The sequence below is a fragment of the Orcinus orca genome, chromosome 14 (assembly GCF_937001465.1).
Source record: "Orcinus orca chromosome 14, mOrcOrc1.1, whole genome shotgun sequence".
In the NCBI taxonomy this organism is placed as follows: domain Eukaryota; kingdom Metazoa; phylum Chordata; class Mammalia; order Artiodactyla; family Delphinidae; genus Orcinus; species Orcinus orca.
Genome location: NC_064572.1, coordinates 63,506,297 through 63,527,137, shown reverse-complemented (window position 1 = coordinate 63,527,137; position 20,841 = coordinate 63,506,297). Strand labels below are relative to the sequence as shown.

Genomic DNA, 20,841 nt, shown 5'->3' with positions numbered 1-20,841 from the left:
TGAGATTCCTGAAGGTCCCAGGAGAAGCAGCTGACAGGATGCACCGCTGGGCAAGCCTTCACCCTGACCTGTGGGATGGTGTGAAGTGTGGCTGAGGGTGACCACCGATGGAGCTGAGGACTTGAGGGCATAGAGACCGTGTGATGACACTGAAAACTAGGGGCTTTCATCATACCCACCACCTTAGCCTGTTGTCTGGCTGTGTTCTCCCTGTATCCCTAAGCTTACAGGAGCCTCTAGACCTGGCATTCTTAACCCAGTGCCTAGAAACCCCTGCAGCTGTGCTTAAGTGTGTTTTTCTGGGTGGTGACGCATTATATGCTGTTATCAGATTCCTAAAGTGTCTGTGACACAGCAGAAATCAACAGCCTCGATTTCTTTCTCTTTTCCTTGTATCTGCTGTGAGGAAACCACCTTGATTTGATTTTGAAACTCCTGTGACTGTGCATATAAATGTGTTTGTATACATTAAATTGAGATGAGCAGGAATTCCATAGCCCTGGCCCCTGAGAGGACAGTGGTCAGGACGTGGCTGAGGTTTCGGCCAAAGCCCTACAGCCAGAGAAAGGGGAGGTAAACGCCAGGGAGAAGGGCGGCTGGGGGGGAAGGGCACACCTTCACCAGCAGGAGGGTCCCTGGAGGTGGCCCATGGGTGCAGTTTTCTCTCTTCTGTGGACCCAGCCAGGGAGGGAGGTCAGAGGGAGGGAGCATAGCAGATGGAGAAAGACAAAGGGGGACTTGGCAAGTAGAGGTGAGATCCAGCTGGCCTTTCCCTTTTCTTCAGCTCTAACCTCTAAATCTATATTCCACAAGACTGGAGATTTCAGACAGCAAATTCTTTGGATGGTGGGCTTTCGATGTATATCTGTTGAATGACTGAATGACTGAATACATAAAGCAAAAGTAGCTTCATGAGGGTACAGCCATGTTAAAAAAAAACAGGGAAACACAATCTTTGTAAGTCATCTGAAGCTGTTTTGGAGGGCCTCAGTTATTTCAACAAGGACTTGCTCTGTGTGCCGAGTCCCTCACATTCAATCCCCAGAACAATCTAGAGACACAGGCACGGGGAGTTAGGATGCCCTTTGTGCAGATGGGGACGCGAGGCTGAGGACGAAGGCACCGCCCAGTGTGGCAGTTTGCAGGTGATCAGAACTGGACCTGCTTCCTGACTCTGCAGAGTCTGCGCTCTGTTCCTGCTCTGCTCCGGCCACCGCGCGAGCCCGCCCCTCTACTCAGGCCCTGCGGAGGTTGGGAATCGTGCCTTCAGGTTGCAGCTTCCCTTTCAGCATCTCTTTCCCTCCTCCCAGGCGAGCGGTGACGTCCGTCTCTCCAGCCTCTTGCAACTCAAAGTGTGGTCCTGGGACCAACAGCCTCAAGCATCACCAGGATTTCCCTGAGTGATTCGTGTGCCTGTTGGAGTTGGAGAAGTTCAGCTCTAGATCTCTCTCTGCCATCCACAGGTAAGGGAAACCGTGCTAACCTTATTTGTAGGAAGCCGCTTCCTCAGGGCTGCTGGGGCAGGGATGCCTGTTTCATTCAAGACCCGCAGCCTCTCTGGTCCTACTTCAGATTCCTTAGGACTTCTTCCTTTCAAAACTTCCCTCTCCTTCCAACCAGAAAGCCAGGTCCTCCTGCCCTCCCCACCCCCACCCCCACCCCCACAATCCCCGCATTACCTTAAAAAACCAAACCAAACCAAACCAACACTGTACAGAAAAGTTGCAAAGGTAGTACAGAGTTCCCCTATACCCCTCACCCACCACCCCTGTTGTTAACGTCTTACGTTACCATGGTGTATTCATCCCAACTAAGCCAACAATATTGGTGTGTTACTACTTAACTAAACTCCACGTTATTTGATTTCACTAGATTTTCCACTAATGTCCTTTTTCTGTTCCAGGATTCCATCCAGGATACCTCATTACATTTAGCCGTCACGTCTTCTTAGTCTCTTCTTGTCTGTGACAGGTTCTCATGATTTCCTTGGTTTTTTAATGCCCCTAACAGTTTGGAGGAGTACTGGTCAAGGATTCTGTAGACTGTCTCTCAATTTGGGTTTGCCTGGTGGTTTTCTCATGGTTAAACTGGGGCTATGGATTTTGGGAAGAAGACCGCAGAGGTGAAGTGCCCTCCTCCTCATATCACATCACATCTGGGGACATGTAATCAACATGACTCATCACTGATGGTGTTAAACCCCATCACCTGGCCGAGGTCCTGCCTCGCCTAACCTTCCCTTTCTTCTTTCCCCAAGTCCCTATCGTTTCCTTTCTGGTGGTTTGTCATCGTTTTAGTCGTTAATGACATGTCTGTACCGCAGCATCTCCCCCACCCCCTCTCCAGTGCATTCCTCCCTGTGCCACTTAGGCTGTTGCTCTGATGCTTTTATTACTCACGAGGTGTCCTGTTGGAACACATCCTCTGCCAGTGGAAGCACTGAGGCAGTCACATGTCTCTTGCCAGCATGAATCCTAAAAGCTAAATGGAAGCTGCCCACGGGGGCCTGGAGGCAAACAGGAGGCTGGGCCTTGAACAAGCCAAGATATGCTCTGAATGATTCAGGAAAGTGTATTCTACTCAAGTTGAAGGATAAAATTAGAGTTAGATTAGAAAGTGATGGGGAACAGGACAATACTGGATGAGTGAGGGAATCTAGACACAACTGAATGTTTGCATTTCTTTATATTTTATTCTAAATTCTGAATTATCCCTTTCAATCATATTAGGCTGTAATTATGTGCTTCTGCTTTGATGCAAGCCAGTCATATTTTCATTTTATACTAACAGCCTTGAATGGGAAACATCCTGCTGCCCTTCCCACTTTGAGCCTTCATTCGGCCTGTGCTCCATCAGGCAGCCCCCATCCTACCCTAGATCCAGGGCTTCCTGTTGCCAAGTAATCATGGAAGAGGGAGACGTTAAAGACATACTCCAGGGGCTTCACCAAGCAGACTAGGTGCTCAGGAAAGAAACCTCTGGCCTCCGGGTGGAACTGATATCTTTTAGAGTCCTCAGTGCAGGGTTGGGAGAGGTGCCCAAGATTCATGCTGACCTGCCTCAGCCCCTGCAGCCCTAGTGAAATCTGTAGAATCATGTTCAACTTCCAGAATTCTCCATTCAGTGCTAAGTCTGTATGGTTCCAGGATTGTCCAGAGATGGTAAAACATTGGTACTTGTCGTTCCTGAACAACTGTCATGTACCTGCCAGGTAGGAGCCTGCCTATGGAATGTCCGTAGGATTCTTAGTCACCCTACACAGGATGCATGATGGGTCCAGGTGGGAAACATCTGGCCAGTTCTCCTCAGGGGTGGTTGTGGGTGGGGGAGGAAGGGACAGTCAACTGCCACCACCATGAATGCTGGTTGTTCACATGAGACTGATTGAGGAAGAATGTTCTCTGCACTCATTTAGGAAGAACGGGCCCTTCGATCCAGCTGGTCACGCCCCTGAGCCACACACCCTGATAGGGAGAGGTGAGGGGCAAACTGGCCCCCAAGGCTATCGGTAGCTGTTTTCGTCAACTCTGTTTGATGGCAGTGAGTGGAAACCCACCCAAAGCAGCTTGATATAACACAGCCACAGAGGACTCCTCTTTGAGCCTTCCCCGGAGGTGGGCTGCAGAAACCGGGGTACAATGCGACCCCCACTCTACCAGACGTGGCTGATCAGAGCAGAGGTGGAGACTGACCCAGACTGGGCCCGCCAGAGCCTTTCTCCTCATTTGGACAAAGGCCAGAGGGTGATCAGGTCATCTCTGTGACCACTTGAATGTGTACACTCAGGGGCTGTGGAGCAGCCATGCTCAGCCTCGTGCACATGGAGAATTGAAGGAAGTGGGTCTCAAGTAAGATGCTGGAGACCATGGAACCAGGAGAGAGAAGGCTGCCTGGCTTCCAGGCCCTCCTGGGGTCAGGGGTGCCCCTGTCCCTGGGTTCCAGGAGACACCTATCCTTATGATAACTACCCTTTTTGCCTAAGTTAGCTTGGGTGGGTTTCTGTCACTTAGACCCAAGAAAGCCTAAGACATTGTAGGTATTGTAGGAATTCAGAATATCACAGAAAGGAAATGCAGGAAGCACACTGGGGCTCAGGAATTGGAAAAATCATGTCTCTCTCAATGTGCCCATCTGGTTCTATTTCTTGCCTATATTTATCTCAACAGACCAATTTTCTTTTTTGTTTCCAGCAGTGAATCTCAAACCAAGTGATTGCCCTAGTCCTGAATATATACAACCTTTTAGCTTTAGCCACTAAACTGCAATCTCTGCATGTAGTTAAAATATGATAGAGGGGGGCGGGGAGAGAGAGAGAGAGAGATTCTGCTTAGCCTGGGGGACAAGGAGTCTCACACAGTGTATTAGTCAGGGACCATTTCTTCCTTTTTTTTTTTTTTAAAGAAGAGACAGAAGTCCAACTCTAAGTATCCCAAGAAGAAAAGTGGGAACAGATTAGTTCCTGTAACTGATATGAACAGACTGGAAAGGACTTCAGGAACAACTGGATCGAGAAATGCCAACAATGTCACTGGGGCTCTACTCTCCTCTGTGTTGGCCTCATTCCCTCATATGGGACCTTTACATGGAATATGGGGAAGGCTGACAACTCTAGGCTTGTATCACCCAGAGTAAATAAAGGGATCCCAGATTTTAAAAAGGCCTCTCTCTCCTGTTACCCGTATGCAAAATCCCAGTTAAGGAGCTAATGACTCAGTTTGAGTCACACTCCCTTCCTTTGGCTGATCACTGTAGCCAGGAGGGCAAGGATAGTGTGATGGCAGCCCCTCAATGCACACATGGAAGGGAGGGGGCTTCCTTAAAGAATAGAGCTGATTGGGAGTGTCCACTGGTCTGCAGTGAGACACCACCTGCCCCCCCCAGCCCCCCCACACCCTTTCATTTCAGGGGCCAGGGGTGTGGCAGATAACTAGCAGGGAAGCTGGGTGAGAAAAATGGTAGTAATGGCTCCAGATCCTCCTCTTCTGTCTTCCTGATCAGCTCTCCCTCAGAGCCCTGTCTTTGTAGATCTGAATCATTCTGCCAACAGCCCTTTGGTTTCCTATGTTCTTGTTCTCCCTGGAACTTTAATCTCCTGCTGTGACTTATTCTGCCTGGGCTCAGCCCACTGGCTCTTGGACCCTTGCTTACACTGGGGGAGGATTCTAGAAGCAGGGCTCTGAGCAAGAGCCTGTTAACTCTCCCCATGGGTTAGTATTGCTGACTGGGGCTGCAGACATTGGCTCACAGGGCCACTAGGGCTCCAGAGGAGTCAATTTATGGAAGAAATGTTTGTACCTGGTGCAGCGTCACTGGCCCAGGCATTAGGCCTGGAGAATCCTAGGTTGAGCTGACTTCTGTCCCAGAGAGAGTCTTAAGAGGTAAGTAGCCTCGCTAGCAGCAGTTGTAAGCTCCTCTCTGCATTGATTTCTGTCATCCCCAAGTCTTAAGCAAAGTTTTGTTAAATGCTAACAATAATAGAAAGACATTAAAGGTCAGAGGCCTGCAGGCAAACCCTGCCTTCAAAACTGAGACATAGGGAGACATCTGGATTACTTCACAGCTCCAGTTGTCTCTCAAACAGGTCTGTTCAGACATCTTTAAATATACATTTTAGCACTTCTCTCTGCCACAGTGTTGACACTCAGGCTGGCTTTCCCAGGGCTGAGTGATGCCTTGGCGGGTGGGGGCTGGGTCGCACCTTTCTGGTACTCGGAGGTGCAGGCATTGCCAAGAGGCAGGAGGGTGAGCCAGTGGAACATTCCTGCTTCTCAATCAATATCTTTTCTGTTGGCAAATCGCTCAACACAAACCACTTAATACATGTGGACAAATCTGTCCAGACTCTCAAAAGATACAATTCTTGAGGGTGAGGAAAGAGGAAGGACTGTCTTCCTCACACCCCTCGGCCACCTCCTCCCATTCCCCACCTCTCAGCTCTGGCCAGAAGATTCTGAGAGTGGATACAAAGGTGGAAGCTTGGGGATTTCAGTGAAGCCAGATGATGGGTGAGGACCTTCACCCTGGGTCTCACTGCGAGCCCAGGGTTGTGCTGCCTTTGGGACCCACTGTCCTGCAAAAATATGAACTATCATCTAACAAGGTCTAAATCAGTGCCAGGCTTTGTTAATCAGTAACTCTCTTTTAACAACCTTTTTATTTTGAAAAATCTTAAACCTACAGAAAAGTTAGAACTATAGTATAATAAACTCCCAAATGACCTTTACCAAGATTCACTGATAACTAATATTTTGCCACATTGGCTTTATTCTCCTTCTCTTTCTCCAACACACACACACACATACACACACACAAAGATGTAATTATTTTAGGTTTTTTTTGGGAACTATTTGAGGGTAAGTTACAAACATCATATCCCTAAATACTTCAGCAGCACATATCTCTTTTTTTTGTTGTTTTAAATTTTTATTTTATTATTATTTTTATATAGCAGGTTCTTATTAGTTATCTATTTTATACATATTAGTGTATATATGTCAATCCCAATCTCCCAATTCATGCCCCCCGCCACCCCGCAGCAGCACATATCTCTTAAGAACAAGTATATTTTCTGACATTTCCTTGGGACAACTACCAAACTAAGGAAATGTGATTGATACACACTATTATCTAATATATGGTCCATATTCAAATTTTGCCCTTTGTCCCATACTGTCTTTTATAGCATTTGTTTTTTCCTGATACAGGATCCAATCTGGAATTCCATACTGTGGTTAGTTGTCATGTCTCTTTAGTTTCCTTTAATCTGCAAACATTCTTCTCATCTCTTTTGCCTTTTATAATATTGACTTTTTGGAAGAGTCTTGGACGTCTGACAGCTTTCTCATGGTTAGATTCGGTTTGTGCGTTTAGACAGGGATACCATATGAGTGATTCTGCATCCTCCCTGGTGCATCCGTCAAGAGGCACAGGATGTCATTTGGTCCCATTATTGGTGATATTAACTTTGGTCACTAGGTTAATGTGGTCCCTGCCAAAGGTTACTTTTTTCCCTTTGGAATTTTTTTTAAATTAAATTAAATTAATTTATTTATTTGGTTGCGGCAGGCAGGCTCCTTAGTTGTGGCTTGTGGGCTCCTTCAGTTGCGGCTCACTGGCTTCTTAGTTGTGGCACGTGGCCTCCTTAGTTGTGGCATGTGAACTTTTATTTGCGGCATGCATGTGGGATCTAGTTGCCTGACCAGGGATCGAACCCGGGCCCCCTGCATTGGGAGTGCGGAGCCTTAACCACTGTCCCACCAGGGAAGTCCCTTCCCTTTGAAATTAATAGATGCTCTGTGGAGAGATGCTTTGAGACTGTCTTTCCGCCCCAGAAACTCTTGCCCAGTAGTTTTAGCATCCACTGATGATTCTTTCCTGGATCAACAAGTACTATGACAGTTGCCAAATGGAGTTCACGCCTTTCAACAGCTAGAATCAGCTGCTATTTATTATCTCAGGTTACAGATTAAACCATTGAGGCTCTAAAGGTCCCAGGCCACAAAGCAGTGAGATGCAGACTTAGGCCTGTCTGACTCCAGAGCCTGTGCTTTCGCCCTTCTTCTATGCTGCCCCTCCAAGCCATCAGCTGTGAGAGGTGAGGAGATGGTCTCTCAACCCTGTCTGCCCCACTGAACACGCTACTTCCTTGTTCCTTTCCCTAAATTTGAGGCTGAGGCTCTGGTCACAGTTGGATGGAAAGAAATGGGGCTCAGGGTCATTTTTGTAACCCCCCCCGGCCCATGTCCCAGCCTTTCCCTCCTAGTCCCTTCATGATCCTTCCACAACTGATATTCAGAGCAGAAATCTCACAAAGGAGTCACCTTAATGGGGGGAGGGCCAAATTAGGGGCATGGGATTAACAAACTACTATATATAAAACAGATAAGAAACAAGGATACGTTGTATAGCACAGGGAATTATACCCATTATCTTGTAATAACCGATAATAGAGTACAATCTGCAAAAATGCTGAATCACTATGCTGTACACCAAAAACGAACACAGTATCGTAAATCAACTATACTTTGGTTTAAAAAAAAGTCACCTCAATTAAACTGCCCCCTTTCCCAACACACACACACACACACACACACACACACCAGAGTTAAGAGGCTCTCTCCTCTCCTGATCTGGGAGAAGAGGGAGAGTAAGTGTGGGATGAACCGGGCTTTGCAATGTGCACAAGAAGTGCTTGTGATGGGAGGAGAGCCAGAGGCAAAGCTGCAGGGCCACTGCAATGTCACACACGTGTGTGAGTGAGTGTGTGTGTTACAGCTGGGAATTCTAAAAGGGAGAGAGGAGAGAGGCTAGGTCTTACTTAAAAGTGCTGATCTGGAGTCAGACTGCTGGGATTTGAACCTGGGTCCACCATCAACTTGTGTCACTTTGGATACATTATTTAACATCTCTAGGCCTTGCTTTTGTCATCTGTAAAAAGGACATAATAGTACCTACCTCAGGACGTTGTAAGGGTTAAATGAACGAATCTGTGGAAAGTGCTTTGCAGGTGAGCTTTGGCTCCATCAACGGTGGGGGTGTGCTGCAGAGTAAGATGCTGTAGGTGATGGTGGGCGACAGAGGAGCCTCAGAGGGCCCTGGCCCCAGGACAGTGTCCACATGAGGAGCAAACCGGTGGTTGGTCACTGGAGAGGCTGGTGGGGAGGGTGAGACTGAGGCAGGAAGGGTGTTCCGGTCATGCGGACTGGGAGGGCCAGATGACTCACTCACTCACTTGTTTAAACTTTCTCTCTCACCTGCTTCCAGAAAGCCTTTGCAGTAATTGAAGCCTCAGGTGCCTCAGCCTGCCAAGGCGGGGAGGGGCTGTGTCCCGGCTGAGGCGGGGCTGGGGCGAGGTGGGCTCGGCTTGGCAGGCCCTGGGCTGCCCTGAAGGTGGAGGAGAGACGACCTCCAGGCATGCGGGGGAGGATGGCCGGGATGAGGCTGAGGAGGGAAAGCTGGGCTGAGCCCTGACTGACCACCAGCCCAGACGAACAGAGGGGCTGGCGGCTGGGAGTGTCCATTCTGGACAAAGGAATGTGGGAGGAGCCCCGGGGGTGGGGCGGGCACTGAGACCAAAAGGTCTCAGAATCTGGCTGGTCCATTTCTGGGATTTGCTCAGTTGCTTTCTTGGGCCTTAGACGACCCTGTTGGATATTCTTGATGGCCAGTCTTGGGCCCTCCAGCTGCCCCAAGGCGCAGGCCCTCTCCAGCAGCAACCACCAGCTTCTCATCTTTGGAGGGAGGGCCTTTCCTCTGGGGTCCAGGTGCCTCTGGCCTCAGGCTGAATCATTTGTTGGCTCACTGTCCTCCTCCACCTCCCAACCCCCTCCATACCCCTCCCCCACCCCACCAGCAGCTGAGCTGGGCCCCAACCAACCCACCCTAACGCAGTGGGACATCCTGAGGGTCCACTGCCTCGGACAGCTGCGAGGGGGAAGTTCCTGCCCCCACCCACCGGGAGCCCTTCTTTCTCTGCCCGACACCCCCCACCCCCACCCCCGCCTGAGCTTTTTCTGCCCCTCCCCCACACCGTTTCCTGCCTCTCACCTGGAGCATCCTGACCTGCCCCAGGCTCCACTCAACTCATGTTTCCTTAGGGGGCATGTTGATGGGGTCCCCACATTACACCAAGTTTTGGCAAGTCCAGCCCAACTCTGACAGACATTCTGTCACATTTCCCTACAGCTACTTAAACCACACTTTACCGTGTAATGGAATACCTTCCATTTAGGGAGGTGGAGGGGGTCTTCCCGAGGCGGTGACAGTTCCTAAAGGCAGGGGCTGGAATTCAGGCTAAAAAAGGTAGGGCAGCAAGACTGGGGGGCAACAATCAGAAGTTACAGAGCCAGCATCTGCCAGCCGGGGTTGAGGGGCTGCCCCAGCAGCAGTGGGGGAAAGGGGGAAAGAGGGGCCTCTGCTCTGCAAAAGGAAACCCCACCCTGAGGTCAAACTAGGGGGCAAGGCAAACAAGGTGAGAGGGAGCTGAATGAGAAGAGGAGGGAGCATCAGGGCTAGAAATGCACTGGCCTTGAATCTTAAGACCAGAGGACAAGACAGGGTGCAAGGAGGGCAGGGCAGTGGGGGAGGCAGGAGGTGCCTGGGCCAACAATGACTGGCCACCATCTGGGAAAAAACCTTTTTATAGGTTGAGGTGCATCTGTGTGGGAACAAAGTTCCCTGTTCGAGGAATCACTGGCTGCAAGGAGCAGAAACATACTCAACGTGCTCAACCAAAACAGGTTTTACTAGAAGGAAATAGCAGCAAGTCTGTCATAGACTTCAAGTTTCAGGGATGAAGCTGGGCCTAATAAGGACCTAGATACAGGCACTTGAAAGTGATAACTGGGATTATTATCCCCAAATGTCATGCAAGCTTACCCACTGTGTGTCATACGATCTCTCTCGCTCTCTCTCTCTCAATTGGTTTTATCTGCTTCTCTTTGCACTCTTGTAGTGGACATTTGTCACTTTGGGGCTACTCAACATCTATATCCCCTTCCTAGTAACATCCCTGTTTCCTATGGAGGACTGTTTTTAAATGTACCCTGGCTTTTGTTTTTATTCAGGTATGATGAGGTCAACTGATCAAGAGATGACTGCCATTGAAAAGATAATTTGTTACTCATAGATCCCAAGAGGAGGGGCCATGCCTGCCACACAGGTCCACATGGGGAAGCATCAGGGTCATTCAGGAGGCAGAAGGAGCAAGAGGAATGCATGGGCATAAGCCTTTAATGCGGTTTCTGTGGGAAAGTCAAGGCAAGGGAGGGTAAGGAGATTCAGAATTTGCAAATTTGAATAATTTCGGTGGGCTCTGGGCTATAGGATGGTCTGTAGTAGTCTAGTATCTAGCCCTGGATGATTAGGGCAGAGGGATATTGTCTCCTGGAGCGTAAGAGGAGATGGTTTGGAGTATGGACTATGGACTGGTTAGTTTATATATGAAAGGCACCCTCCCTGTTTGTGATCTCTAAGAACTGGTTAACCCTAGGATGAGCCATCTCTCCCCAGTCAGTAAGGCCCCAGCTGCCAGAGAATCAAGAATATAGAAAATAAGGGACTTCCCTGGTGGTCCAGTGGGTAAGAATCTGCACTCCCAATGCAGGGGGCCCAGGTTTGACCCCTTGTTGGGGAACTAGATCCCACATGCCCCAACTAAGAGTTCGCATGCTGCAACTAAAGATCCTGCACACGGCAACGAAGATCCCGCATGCCACAACTAAGACCCTGCACAGCCAAATAAACAAACAAACAAATATCAAGCACTTCTTTAAAAAAATATATAGAAAATAAGAAATTATAATGAATACAGGAACTTACCCCACTCACATTGGATGTGACCTTGGTGGGATGGTAAGTGCAGGCATTCTTCCTCCCTCTATAAAACCAGAAAGATAGGAGTGAAGCTGGAGCTGTGGGCACAGTTTCTGTGTCTCATAGTCATTCTTAAGGAACTGAGAACTTAATCTTTCACAATGTCAAAAAGATCATCTTATGACACCACCTCCCACTCCAGCTCCTACAACCTAAATGCCCAGCAGACGAGGGTTTGTGGGAAACAATCCATAGAGTCATCTCGCCTAGAACTACAGGCCGAGAGGAACCTGGGCACTAACGTCCGGGTCATGGTGTCCTCTAGTATTATGATTCAAAACCACCAAAGATAAGCCACCGATGCCCTACATGACAAACAGCACAAAAGTCTGGGACCAAGTAAAGGCTTCTAACCCTGACCTAAAGTTGCGGGAAATTGGCAAGATTATTGGTGGCATAGGGTGAGAACTCACTGATGAAGAGAAACAAAGATATTTAAACAAATATGAAGCAGAAAATATAGAACAGAATGAATTTATGAAGGCCTATCATAATTCCTCCACATCATACCTTCCTTACATAAGTAAAAAAAGCGATGCAGGAGCTGTTTTAGAGGAAGAGTCTCTTTTTAATTAATTAATTAGACTTTTAGAGCAGTTTTAGGTTCGCAGTGAAATTGAACATAAAGTACAGAGAGTTCCTGTACACCACTTGCCTCCGCTTCCACAGCACTCCGCACTATCAACATCCCTTACCAGAGTGGTACATTTGCTACAATTGATGAGCCTACATTGACACATCACTATTGCCCAAAGATCATGGTTTACATAAGCATCACTCTTTTCATTCCATGGGTTTTGACAAATGCATAATGTCATGTATCTACAATTATAGTGTCATATAGAATGGTTTTGCCACTCTAAAAATCCCCTGTGCTCTGCCTTTTCATCTCTCCCTCCTCTCTAAGCCCAGGCAAACACTCATCTTTTTACTGTCTCCATAGTTTTGCTTTTTCCAGAATGTCATATAATTGGAATCATAGTATGTAGATTTTCAGATTGGCTTCTTTCACTTATCACTATGCACTTACGTTTCCTCCATGTCTTTTCATGGCTTGAGAGCTCATGCTTGATAGTACGCTACCTTTTTTTTTTTTTAAAAAAAACTCCAAGGGCTTCCCTGGTGGCGCAGTGGTTGAGAATCCGCCTGCCAATGCAGGGGACACGGGTTCGAGCCCCGGTTGGGGAAGATCCCACATGCCACGGAGTAACTAAGCCTGTGCGCCACAACTACTGAGCCTGTACGCTAGAGCCCACGAGCCACAACTACTGAAGCCCGCGTGCCTAGAGCCCATGCTCTGCAACAAGAGAAGCCACCGCAATGAGAAGCTGGCACACCGCCCCTGCTCGCCACAACTAGAGAAAGCCTGCACGCAGCAACGAAGACCCAACACAGCCAAAAATAAATAAATAAATTTATTTTTTAAAGTAAATAAATAAAATAAAATAAAAATAAAAACCCCGAACTCCCTGAAAGCTTTCAGCAAAGCCCTATTATAAAAAAGGTGAGGGAGGGAGGTGGTTAGTTGTTGCAAACTTTTTTTAAAAACATTTATTTATTTATTTATTTATTTATTTTATTTATTTATTATTTTTGGCTGTGTCGGGTCTTAGTTGTGGCATTTGGGATCTTCGTTGTGGCCTGCAGTCTTCTCTCTAGTTGTGGCGCGGGGGCTCCAGAGTGCATGGGCTCTGTAGTTGTGGCACGTGGGCTCAGTAGTTGTGGTGCACTGGCTCAGTAGTTGCAGCGCGCCGGCTTAGTTGTCCTGCGGCATGTGGGATCTTAGTTCCCCGACCAGGGTTCGAACCCATGTCCCCTGAATTGGAAGGTGGATTCTTTACCACTGGACCACTAGCAGAGTCCTGATAGTATGCTACTTTGATAGCTTCTTGTTGGTGCTAATGATATTCCACTGTCTGAATGCACCACAGCTTATTTATCCATTCACCTAGTGAAGGACATCTTGGTTGCTTCCAAGTTTTGGCAATTATGAATAAAGCTGATACAAACTATTTACAATAGCCAAGACAGGGTAGCAACCTAAGTGTCCATCAACAGATGAATCAATAAAGAAGATGTGGTACATATATACAATGGAATATTACTTGGCCATAAAAAAGAATGAAATACTGCCATTTGCAGCAACATGGATGGACCCAGAGATTTTCAAACTGAGTGAAGTAAGCCAGGCAGAGAGAGATAAATATTATATGATATCACTTATATGTGGAATCTAAAAAAAATACAAATGAACTTATTTACAAAACAGAAACATACTCACAGACATAGAAAACAAACTTATGGTTATGAAAGGGGAAAGGCAGGGGGAGGGATAAATTAGGAGTTTGGGATTAACATATACACACTAATATATATAAAAGAGATAATCAACAAAGACCTACTGTATATCATGGGGAACTCTACTTAATATTCTGTAATAACTTTTATGGGAAAAGAATCTGAAAAAGGATAGATATATATGTATAACTGAATCACTTTGCCGTCCATCAGAAACCAGCTCAACAATGTAAATTAACTATACTTCAATTTTTAAAAAAAGAAAAAAGCTTGTGCCATTTAAAGTTAGAAGTGGATATGGAAAGAATCGCAGCTGAAATTACACAGGCAGAGGAACATGCCCACAAAGGGCAGAGAAAGGGGGAAAGAGGCAGCAGAGCAAGCTGACTGCGGTCCAATCAGTATTGTTCCTGAGGAAGAGCAAGCAGCTAATAAACCAAAGAAAAGAAAGAAAGCAAGAGCATTCCACTGGCGACAGAGGGGACACCTTGAAGAAATGACAGAAAGCCAAGTGAATAGTGAAGAAGGCACATCTGTTCCTGAGGACAAGGACAGCAGGCAGGAGGGATGGACAGTATGGCAGAGGGAGGGAACAGTGATGGTGAAACTGGCTGGGAGAGCAACAGTGTCTGGAGGCGCTACCACCAGATCCTACATCAGAAGTTGAGAACCAAGAGGAAATGTTGCTTTGTTTCATGTTTTTGAAATAATTTTATAAATGAAAAAGTGTCCTTTAAGTTAGGAAAAAAACCAACAATCCAAGGATGGACCCCTCTTTTCATCATCACTGTACATCCAGGATTGGGCACCGGAGTGAAGTCTGGCTGGTCAGATGCTCTCTCCCAAGACTTTGGGTCCTGAGGGAGAGACACAGGGGAGGAGGAAATGGATGGAGGTCATTCACCCCCGCGTGGAGCCCTAGCCAGATTGTTCTTGTGTGAAGCTACTCCTGTTGTTCCTCCTTCCTGGTCCCTGGGTTCTCCAGATTTCCCAGACTCCTTCCAAAACGTTCCATTTTGCTTAAACTAAGTTAGCTAGTTAAGTTTAACTTGGTTTCTGTTGCTTGGAATCAGGGAATTCTAACTGACGTATGTCAGGAAATGGCTGTCCCAGCCACGACTCTGCATTTTCTCTCAATGCAATAATGACAAAATAGAGCTCTGTATCCCAACTTCAGGTTCCTGGGAGAACCAATCTGATTGGCCAGCTGAGTTAGGTATCCATTTCTGGTCCAATCAACCTGGCTCCAAAAGAAGGCAGGGTAACATAATGCTGATAAGGCCAGTGGGGAGGCTGGCAGGACATATATCCACATACGGTTATGCAGACTGTGCAGAATGTATTGGGTTGGCCAAAAAGTGCCTTTGGTTTTTTAGTAAAAATAAAAGACACATTTTTCATTTTCACCAAGAACTTTATTGAACAACTTTATTCACCCTTTTGTTCCACTACCTTCTGCCATTTTTCAGGCAACTTCATAATTCCACCTTCCCCAAACTTTTATCTTTTTGAGAAAAGAACTGTTCCAGGTGCCTTTAACAGTCTTCCAGGGAATTGAAATTTTTTCCATTAAGAGAATTTTGTAAAGACCTAAATAAATGGAAATCTGAAAGTGCAATGTCTGGTGAATATGGTGGATGAATCAGAACTTCCCAGCCAAGCTGCAACAGTTTTTGCCCGGTCATCAGAGAAACAATGCGTGCGGTCTTGCATTATCCTGATGGAAGATTATGCATTTTCTACTGACTAATTCCAGTTGCTTTTTGTCAAGCGATGCTTTCAGTTGGTCTAATTGGGAGCATACTTGTTGGAAATAATTGTTTGGTTTTCTGAAAGGAGCTCATAATAAAGGACTCCCTTCCAATCCCACCATATACACAACATCATCTTCTTTGGATGAAGACTGGCCTTTGGTGTGGTTGGTGGTGGTTCATTTCACTTGCCCCACGATCTCTTCCTTTCCACATTATTGTACAGTATCCACTTTTCATTGCCCGTCACAATTTGTTTTAAAAACAGAACGTTTTCATTACGTTTAAGTAGAGAATTGCATGCAGAAATATGGTCAAGAAGGTTTTTTGCTTAACTTATTTTGAACCCAAACATCAAAGCGATTAACATACCCAAGCTGGTGCAAATGATTTTCCGCGCTTGATGTGGATATTTTGAGTATGTCCCGTGTGGTATAACGTTGACTGTTCTCAATTAATGTCTCGATTTGATCACTATCAACTTCAACTGGTCTACCTGACCATGGAGCATCGTCCAGCGAGAAATCTCCAGCACAAAACTTCACAAAACACTTTTGACATGATCAGTCACAGCACCTTCTCCATTTTGTGTTTCGGTTGCATTTTTACCTTTCTTGAAATAATAAAGCATAATATGCCGAAAATGTTGCTTTTTTCCTTCCATCTTCAATAGTAAAATGGCTACACAAAAATTCACCAATTTTGATAAGAATTTTTTTTAAATGCACGCTGATACGACAGCTGTCACATACAATCTAACAAAATTGTTTCAAATAAGGTTAAAGACAACTAGGTGCTACTAGAGCCACCTTATGGAAAAAACCAAACGAACATTTTGGCCAACCCAATATAACTCCAAGGGGTCCTACTGGCATTGTAAACATTGTAAATATGCATATTCATAATGATACTGTTTTAGCAGATGTCATAAAGTGTGTTGAGAAAGGGACATTTTTTTCCTAGTTCTTACATAAATGTCCTATGGGCTCCTTCTAGCTCACTGCTAGGCATTCTCACCTCCTGTTAACCACCCCATGTTGAACCTCCAGAGTAAAGGTAGGACCACCTTGGAGAGTGGCATTTCAGGAGTAGCAGAACCCAGATTGAAACCCAGTGGGTTCATCCAAAGGCACATCCTCTCCTGCCTAAGCAAACAGGGTCGGGGTTGGGGGGGTGGTCACTGGAGATGGTGGCAAAATTAAGGATCCAGATAGTAGTAGTTCCCTTCCTAGGTACACACCATCAGCCAAGGGAGTGATACCCCAGGGGAACATGAGCTCATAAAGAAAAATAAGAAGACATTGGGTAGTACAATCCCTATAAAAGGAAATCCAGAAAAATGAACCTATATGAAATGAAGCAGAATTAATGGACCATCAACAACAAGACTTTAAAATAATCATAATAAAAACCCTCAAAGAGATCATGGATAATATTATAACTTTGAAATAGGGAATGAGAATGTATAAAGAAGCTATCAAGTATGAAAAATATAATAGCTGAAGTGAAGAACTCAATATGTAAGTTGAATGGCAAAATAGATTCAGACTGAGAATGAATTCATAAACTGGAAGACAGGGTTGATGAACTCTCCCAAAAGGTATCAGGAAGGAATAAAGAGATGAAAAATACAAGGGTAAACTTAATAGATATGGAAGATAGATATGTCTTTAAAATGAAAGTTTTAGAAGAGGAGGGGAAAAAAAGCTGGAAGGAAGGAAATATTTGAAAAAAATGAGTAAAACAGTTCCCAGAATTTCCCAGAATTAGAGAAAAGTGTAAGATTTCATGCTGAGTACCAACAAGATGGAATTTTTTAAAAAACCACTTGAACATATTACAGTAAAATTTAATAAAGTATGAGCTTTTATTCCTTGTTTAAATAAAAAAAATTTTTGTTAAATAAAATTCTAAGAGCTTCTAGAGAATCATAACAAACAAGCAAACAAACAAAACAAAAAACAACAGGGCTTCCCTGGTGGCACAGCGGTTAAGAATCCGCCTACCACTGCAGGGGACACGGGTTTGAGCCTTTGTCCGGGAAGATCCCACATGCCGTGGAGCAACTAAGCCTGTGCACCACAACTACTGAGTCTGTGCTCTAGAGCCCGCAAGCCACAACTAATGAAGCCTGCGTGCCTAGAGCCTGTGCTCCACAACAAGAGAAGCCATGATAATGAGAAGCCCACACACTGCAACAAAGAGTAGCCCCTGCTCGCTGCAACTAGAGAAAGCCCGCACACAGCAACAAAGACCCAATGCAGCCAAACACACACACACACACACACGCACACACACACACACACACACACACACACACACTACCCACTAGGAACAAGTATTATACTGACATCAGTTTTCTCAGTAGCAATACAGAAATCAAAAAAAAGAACTTTAGAATTAGAATTTTAGTATGAAAGTGAAATAAAGATATTCTCAAACTTTCAAAGTCTTAGAAGATTTACTTACCTAAAGGCCCTCTTTGAAAATACTTTTGGAGGAAGTATACTAGCAAAGAGAATTAAATCCCAGAGGACTGGAATGAAGTTTGACTAAAGTATTTAATAAAGTATATATTTGTCTAGATAAGTAAGTATAAAATAAAAAGACAAAAAGCTATATCCATCATTGAGCACTAAATTTCTAGATGATACAACATGACAGAGTTGTGTGTCTGGAAGTTTGTGAAGTCCACTGGGAGGTGAGCACACACTTTTTTTTGGAGAGAAAGATATAGCTATTGATAAGCTCAAAATTGACAAGGAAAAATAAACACAAGTAAGGGTTATCATAAGCTAAGGGTAACACCAAAAGAATGAAAATAGAATGTACAAGTTTCAAACCAACAAAAGAAAATTCAATCTATCCAATGAAAGTTATGAAAGGAGACAAAAAGAAAAATCCAATATGGTAAATAGGAGATATGAAATCAGTTGGCTGATATAGGGACTTCCCTGGCGGTCCAGTGGTTAAGACTCCACGCTTCCACAGCAATGGGCACTGGTTCGATCCCTGGTCAGGGAACTAAGATCCCACATGCTGCCCTGATATAGGTCTAAATATAACAGCAAATAATATAAATGGGTTACATTTATAAATCAAAAGTCAAAGAATCTCATATTAAATTAAAAGTAAATAATATATTGAAATAAACCATGTTATTTTAAAAGGGGATACAGAAAGGTTGAAAATAAAGAGAAAAAAAGATAAACTAAAACATCAACCAAAATAAAGCCGTGTAGCAGTTTTCATATTGGACCAAAAAGATTTATTTTTTCAAAAAGATTTTAAGGTGAAAAACATCATAAAGGACAAAGAGGGATAGTATATATTTGTAAAAGAATAAGTCAAAGGGATAAAATAGCTATGAATACATATGAACCTAGTGTTACAGATTAAAGTATATGAATGGCAACTGACAAAACTTGGGTTTGGGGTGGGAATAGATAAATCAACAATGGTAGTTAGAGATTTTTAATAGATCCTAAAATAACTAAAATAATACTTCCAAATTACTCTTTGTTTAAAGAGGAAATGATAAGGAGAATTTTTAAATACTTGAAAATAAACAGTGAAAGCACTGCATGTCATAATTTGTGGGACAAAATTAAAACAGTACTTAGAGGAAAATATATAGCTTCAAAAATGAGCTAAGCATTTAACTCAGGAAGATAAAAAAGCAGTGGAATACACACGAAGATACAAATGTGAAAAAAAAAAAGATAAGGAAAAATCAATCACATTGAAAATTACAACAAAAAATACACAAGATTAACAAAACTAAAGCCCTGTTCTTTGAATCAATTGACAGGATAGGGGTATCTCTGAAAGACTGATCAAGAAAAAAGGAAGCAGATGCAAATAAACTAAATAAATAATAAGGTAGGTGAAGATAACTACAGTCACAGCAAAGATTATAAAAATAGTAAAAGCAATTAATACTATGTGCTGTAGATTAGACTTGTAAATAATCTAGTGGAACAAAATAATGAGCCCTGAAAAAGCCTCATTTGTCTATGGATACATGCAATGTAACAGAGTTGGCATGGCACGTTCTGAATTAGTTAGCTCTCCATATAGGAAAAAATTAGATTCTTACATCACATCATATACAAAAAAAATTAGATGTACTAAAGACATAAATGTGAAAGGCAAAACTAAATTCTTTAGGAAAAAATGTAGGAGAATATTTTTTAGTATCATGGGGGTTGGCAAGATTTCTTAAAGAAGGAATAAAAGCTCAGATCATTAATAGAAATGCTGATGTGTTTGCCTACATTCAAAGATTTAAATTGCACATAAAAAAACGACAGAGACAATGTTGAAAGATAAGGCATAGACTGGGAGAAGAAATTTACTGTGCATGTAACCTACAAAGGGTCAGAACACAGAGTACTATATAAGGAATTCTGACAAGTCAATAAGAAACAAACAGCCCAGTAGAAAGGACAAACTCAATGGCCAAGGCACATGTGAAAGAATGTCCAACCTTACTAGAAGACAGGGAAGTGTGAATTTTAAAAATGAGATACCAATTCAGAAGGATGTTTGGAAAATTGTTTAACATCTGACCAGACCAAGTGTTGTCAAGGAAGTAGGGAAAGAGGAGCTCACACGTTGATGAGAGTGTAAATTCACATGAGTTTAAGCGGAAAATGTGCATGCACACAGCCCTGCATTTCCCTTCCAGGTGTATACCTTGCAGAAACTCTCACCTGTGTTTACAAGAAGACATGTACTAAAATGTTCACCATTGATTGCAACAAGTTTAAAATGATCTAAATGTCCATCAACAGCAGACTGATGTACAGCCACATGATGGAGTTCTACACAGCAGTTAAAATGAAGTGCAGTTAAAATGATCTGTTAACATGGACACTCTCCAGAACACAATTTGGGAAGCCAGAGAGAAGTTACAGAATAATATGTGCATTATATACTATTTATTTATTTTATTTTAAAAGATATTTATTTATTTATTTGGCTGCTCTGCGTCTTAGTTGCAGCGCATGGGATCTTCACTGAAGGATCTTTAGTTGCGGCATGTGGAATCTTTATCTGTGGCATGCGAACTCTTAGTTGTAGCATGTGGGATCTAGTTCCCTGACCAGGGATCGAACCTGGGCCCCCTGCACTGGGAGCATGGAGTCTTAGCCACTGGACCACCAGTGAAGTCCTTATATACTATTTTTTTTCCATTCTACTATCATTATTTTTTAACATCTTTATTGGAGTATAATTGCTTTACAACAGTGTGTTAGTTTCTGCTTTATAACAAAGTGAATCAGGTATACATATACATATATCCCCATATCTCCTCCCTCTTGCATCTCCCTCCCACCCTCCCTATCCCACTCCTCTAGGTGGTCACAAAGCACTGAGCTCCTATATACTATTTATTGAATTTAAACTTTCTGAA

At 44.2% G+C, this 20,841-nt stretch overlaps 1 long non-coding RNA gene across 3 annotated transcripts in view; it reads right to left on the bottom strand.

Annotated features, from left to right (window-relative positions):
* The window catches only part of LOC117200882 (uncharacterized), a 75,360-nt gene that overhangs the window by 28,577 nt on the left and 25,942 nt on the right, over positions 1–20,841 (bottom strand). The gene's annotated exons all lie outside the window — the stretch shown is intronic.